This window comes from Nannobrachium achirus, assembly GCF_963921795.1.
Source record: "Nannobrachium achirus genome assembly, chromosome: 4".
NCBI classification, from domain to species: domain Eukaryota; kingdom Metazoa; phylum Chordata; class Actinopteri; order Myctophiformes; family Myctophidae; genus Nannobrachium; species Nannobrachium achirus.
The window spans coordinates 74,532,429-74,537,968 of NC_137813.1; the positions used below are offsets into that span (position 1 = coordinate 74,532,429).

Here is a 5,540-nt window from a genome sequence, read left to right on the forward strand (position 1 = left end):
GATCTAAATAGATTTTGTCTGATGCATGAAGTAAAATTAATATTGTGTCTCCATGTCTTATCGACGATAAGATGCGACGCATTCTATGGTCATTCACACAAAATGAACTAACTATCTGACCAACTAACTGTGATGCGATGCGAGAGTGTGGTCTAGCTCAGTGGTTCTCAAAGTGGATGCCATGGACTCTCTAGGTCAGGGGTTCCCAAACGTTTTTGTCTCAGGGCACGCCCAGAGGAAAAATCTGCTTCTCATTTAAAGCTTTTCAGTTGCTCATGAGACGTAAGGGAGCCACACTTTTGTTTCTCATGTGTGCTTCATTAGAAGATCAGATATTGCTCTCCTTGAAGCTCCTTGTAGATCCTAAAGGTGCTTTAGGATCTTTAAGGAGCTTCTCATTTGGAGCCATGTTTGAGAAGAATTTGAGTATCTTATTCTGAGATTACAGGGAGTGAGAGACGAGATGTAGGGGAGCACTCTCTATTGACTCATTAGTGTATCCTATATTACTCTCATATTGAGCCAAATATGAGAAATAATTGAGTAGCTTTATTTGAGATGATAGGAGCAATAAATGAGACATAGGTGAGAGCTCTCTGATGGCTCATTTAAGTCTCTTAACTGTGACCCAAGATTCTTACTTTGAGCCATTAATGAGCAATAATTGAGATTTAATTACCCAGAACCTTTTTTTCTCACTTGGAGCTGTAAATGAGATACAGTATACATGCAGATATTTTGATATAAAAACAATACAATAATTTCCTTCAATAAAACTTTATTTAATTTCCTTCAATAAAACTTTATTTTCTGTAAGGTGGCTGAAGATGAAGTGCTTTTAACAGTAGTCTTTTAAAAGACTACTTTGGAAAAGGTTTGGGTTGTGTATTTACCTTGCCATGATGTAACTCTAAGGTGGCCAAGAAAACAATACATTTTAGTTATACAACAACCCAAACTACGACCAAAGTGGTCTTTTATTCCAAATAAAATAAAAACAAACATCACAGTTCCTCCCCTTACTACTCATGAATGCAGTGCCAAACAAGAAAGTGACCCTAATCAAATCAATGTGACCAAAACAGTCACTGCTACTTAAGTCAAATACATGCAAAAAAAAAACACATGCAATAATACTTAACTAATTAAATGCGCACAGCTTAAAAGTTCACTTAAGAGTGCAAAGTGCCCATTGGTCAGTGCAAAAAGCAGAAGTGACATGTACTCCCAGCAAAACCGGACAGGAACAAACAGTCAGTGATAACTATTCCAGTTATAAGTTACAGTTGTCCTTACCAAACGACCGTTGTGTTTCATTGTATAATGTGAGGACAACATTCACGAAGGACTGCCAGTCTCTCACGTCTCCGTCCTGGGTAGATGAATCTATCTGTTCCTCTGTCTCTTACTCCAGTATCCGAGGATCTCGGGTGGGAGTTCTTAAAGATTGTATTAAGTTTCCTGCACCCTGGCCAATTCCTCCACCCCTGCAAGGAGAACCCAACAACGGTGTCCGCCTTCCTCACCAGTCTGTTGAGGTTGAAGGTGTCACCCGCTCAGTTGTTCCTCCCCAGCACGTTATTCCAAAGAAAACTGCTCCACTTGCCATACCAGATTGGTAGAACATCTGTAGCATCCTGTTGCACACGCCAAACGATCCCGTCTTCTCAGGAAGAGCAGGCTGTTCTTACCCTTCCTGTGAATCGCCTCTGCGTTGTGCGACCAGTGTTTCCACGGACACCGCCTTCCATCCAGCTTCGGTGCCATACCGTAAGACATAGTCTGCAGACAGGGAAGATGAAATTAGCTATATAAGCACAGTCAACATGTTTTCCCCACGCCAGTGATGTCGTTCGAACCTTCTCTCAGTCAGTGGGGGAAAATAAAAGATACAATGTTACATTAAACCCTGAGACACAATCTCTTCCATTGAAATAACCAAAGAGTTAATGATCGTTTCGGCCTACACCTGCCACTGTTCAGCGACTGTTGCAGCGCAGCTATCTACAAGACTCTTATTAAGAAGGACCCAGAAGGGGCACTGTTTGATGTAAAGTCATCAACAAAACTTCCAGCTAAACCTTCAGTTTTAGAGGGGCTTTCAACAGGATAATCACAAGGTTTGTGTGCTTTATTAAGATAAAGTACCAAAGAAATTAGAACAACCAGGCTGACCGCATTTAAGACAAAGTGTCTTTCCTGAACAAAGTCTGTGGATTAACTTCAAGTGCGTTGTTAGTGAGTTGGCATTGGCCTGAGGGACTTTACAAATAAAACAAAACATCTCAGTATCAAATCAGTGCATCATCAGAGCACTCAGATAACAATATACTTTTCAGTATTAAAATTCAGTGCAGCATCAGAGCCCTCAAAATAAATCTTCTCAGTTTAGCATCAGAACCCTCAAAACCATCTCAAAAGTATCAGAAATCAGTGCAGAATCAAGAGCCGGGAGTCTCTGGTAGGGGACCCAACCGGTAGGAGACAATATAATCTCAAAAGTATTAAATAAATAAAAACAAAATAAAAATAATAATCAGTGCAGCATCCGAGCTCTCATTTATTTGACCCTGGGATTGACCTTGGTGGTAGCAGCATCTATCTGGTAAACAGCACTTTGCAAGAAGTGGTAGACATTAGCCAGATCCCGGTTGTACGAGGTAGCGAAGACGAAATGATTTTTAAAAAGCGTGTCGAAAGAGGCAAGGGAGTCTGGTGACTTACACGGGATTGCACGTTTGTCAATCACAATGAAGTATTTGTGTATGGTACACCTCTGGGTCCCCACAGCCAGTAGATAGGGTTGACGACTCTCGTGATGCTGTCCAGATGCCCCTCGACACTGGTCCCAGTCTGTGACAAGAGAACTTCATTAGTCATGTTATTACAATTAATATGTTTGCAGTTTAGAGCCCCAACTTTATGAGATAGCCACCAGAATCACTTCTTGCCACAAAATGCAACCAACAACATTCTGCCTTATCTTTATTCTGCTAAATGTAAAATAAATAAACATATTCATATCGGTGTATCTCAGGCTGATGGGGATAGATCTGTGGGGGGCGAAAGCAGACAATTATCACAGGGCAGTCGCTGATTACAGATGAGCATGGTTATCGCATGATTTCACAAAAGTATAGTTTTAAGGGTGACTATTAGGGACAGAACAGTGAGCCATCTTAAACTTTAATTGAACTATAACCTCACCTAGATGAACTTCACAAGGTGGTCAATGGCTTGTCGGGCTGAGAGCTTCCCTGGTCTCTTGTTGCGGCCTTGAGGTGAGGGTGGCATGAGGTGGATAAGGCAAGATGGAGGACATCTCACTGTCCCATCCTGAAAATACAAGGGAGAGAAAAAAACCCAGACATTTTTACTAAAATCTCTTCATTTTGGTTTCGAAACCAATTCCCTCTTCCATTAGTATTAGTCATTTAATTCCAGCATACCATTTTCCAGTTGTCCTGTTGGGATTCAGCTTTATGAAGCAGATCTTCAAGGTCGCCTGTCTGGGTGAGGCCATGGCTTTGTTCAAGGACTTTCTGCCTGTAGCGAGTAGGCCCCTTTTCCAGGAACTTGGAAAAGGGGCAGCGATGCAGCGATGTCATCACCAAACATCAGACTGAAATTCTGCTCCATCTGCAGACAAGATGGAATACAGACGACAACATGGCATACATTTTTAATAGGTTCACCTTATGACCAGGGCTGTGATCTGTTTAAAGTCATTTTTCATTTCAGTTCGACTTTAAGGCAATACATACCATTCCCGCAATGTCAAGAAATCTTGGAAAGGTGGTGAATATTTCAGAGGACTTCACTGGGTCATGAACCATTGCTTGGCGATGGGTGAAGGTGTGTTTCATCTTCTCCTCGACGATTGCTTCATCAGTTGTATGGTTCATCAGTGCGATGGCCTCACAACACTGGGTTTTGACAGGGGATTCTGACACTCTGTAATGATCCTCTCTCCTCCAGGTTTGGCCATCAGAATGTTTTCAATCATCTAAGTGGGAGGGGGGAAAAGGGGGGGACAGGGATTTGGTGGCCAAATATATTTACAGTAGCACAAATGTAAACCATGCCCCCCATACTTCTCCGCAATTGTACTTTGCCATTTACCCCCCTGCTGCCCCCTTTATCAGAATCACCATCTTGATCTCCATTTCAAACAGTCATCTGCAAATCTTACCTGAGCGAGATGAGTCAGGTCAGCTCTGTTCCTTTGGGCAGGACACGGCTGCAAAATGGTGGTGTCATCAGTCCCCATTGTCTGCACTGGAGCTGAGAAAGGCTAGTTTCAGTGAGCCTCACTGAATCTAGCATGTTGACATAACAGGAGTGATTATAATAACATGTGATTAGCAAGAGGGGATCATTTGTGTTAAGAGTAATGTAAAAGAGATATTATAAATAAATATTGCGTGCCGGATCAAACAACATGAAGTGCTTTTGCGCACTGCTGCCAGTAGCCTACTTATTTAGCGTCTGATACTAACTCTGCTGTCACGTACTGCAGTTGTTCTCAAACTTTTCAGGCCGCAACCCCAAAAATAATCATATTTTAACTGGGGACCCCCCACCCTGACGAGCACTAAGAGTTGGGACAGTACATTTTGTATAACACTGTTCTATTGTGAAAGTCTAGCAGATCTACATGCTCACAACGCCTCGCATTGCGAGGCTTTGTGAGCATGTAGATCTTCTATTTTCACAATCTCTGAGTCTAATATTTGATCATTTGGCCCAATGTTTAGTCTGTCATTTTAGAGGTATTAAAAAGTCCTTAAATTGTCACTTTAGAAATGTGCAAATACCCTCTATACACTTAAAGTTTGTTGGTTTGTTTACTGTTGAGAAAACAATGATTAGCCAATCATCAGGGGACCCCCCAAAATAATTTAGGGACGCCCCTGGGGGTCCCGACCCAAAGGTTGAGAACCACATTTCTAATACCTCAAAAGAACAGGGGAACAAAGGAAAGAAAAGACCGTTATAACATTAAAAGTAAACAAATTATATAAAAACTGGTCAAACGTTGCCCAAATTGTCAAATGATATAAGAGGCAACAATTGTGAAAATAACAGATCTACAAGCTCACTGCATTCCAAGTGCTTGTCAGGGTGGAGGGTCCTCAGTTCAAATATGACTATTTTGGGGGGTCCCCAGTTCAAATATGATTATTTGGGGGGCTTAAGTGGTTAACAGTCAACAGGATCACTGATTACATTAATTATGAGAAGCAGTGTTCTTGGTGACATCACCACCAACAAGTGCCACAGGATATAAATAACAACAAGTGGGCTTGAGACCAGTATATTATACCAAAACTTCATAGGATAGACCAAGGATATTCTCCTCAAAAATATAAAATAAATAAAAAATACCAACAGTACAAAGGCAGGGCCCTTAGCCAATGAGGCTAAGGGCACAGGGGTATATATTTGTGCCCATATGAGCCCACACTGTTTTGTATGAACAGTATTTCTAGTTAAGAACTGGTTCTCAAACTGTTTTTTTATTTAAAGGACCCCCTGTT

General features: G+C 41.4%; 1 long non-coding RNA gene across 1 annotated transcript; it reads right to left on the bottom strand.

Moving 5' to 3' along the window:
* Nucleotides 1-245: 245 nt before the first annotated feature.
* Nucleotides 246-4,481, bottom strand: LOC308283778. The gene is made up of 3 exons (XR_013961968.1): nucleotides 3,450-4,481; nucleotides 3,208-3,336; nucleotides 246-2,853 (listed from the first exon to the last, which is right to left on the bottom strand). It is a non-coding gene; the product is annotated as an uncharacterized lncRNA (long non-coding RNA).
* Nucleotides 4,482-5,540: the final 1,059 nt, after the last annotated feature.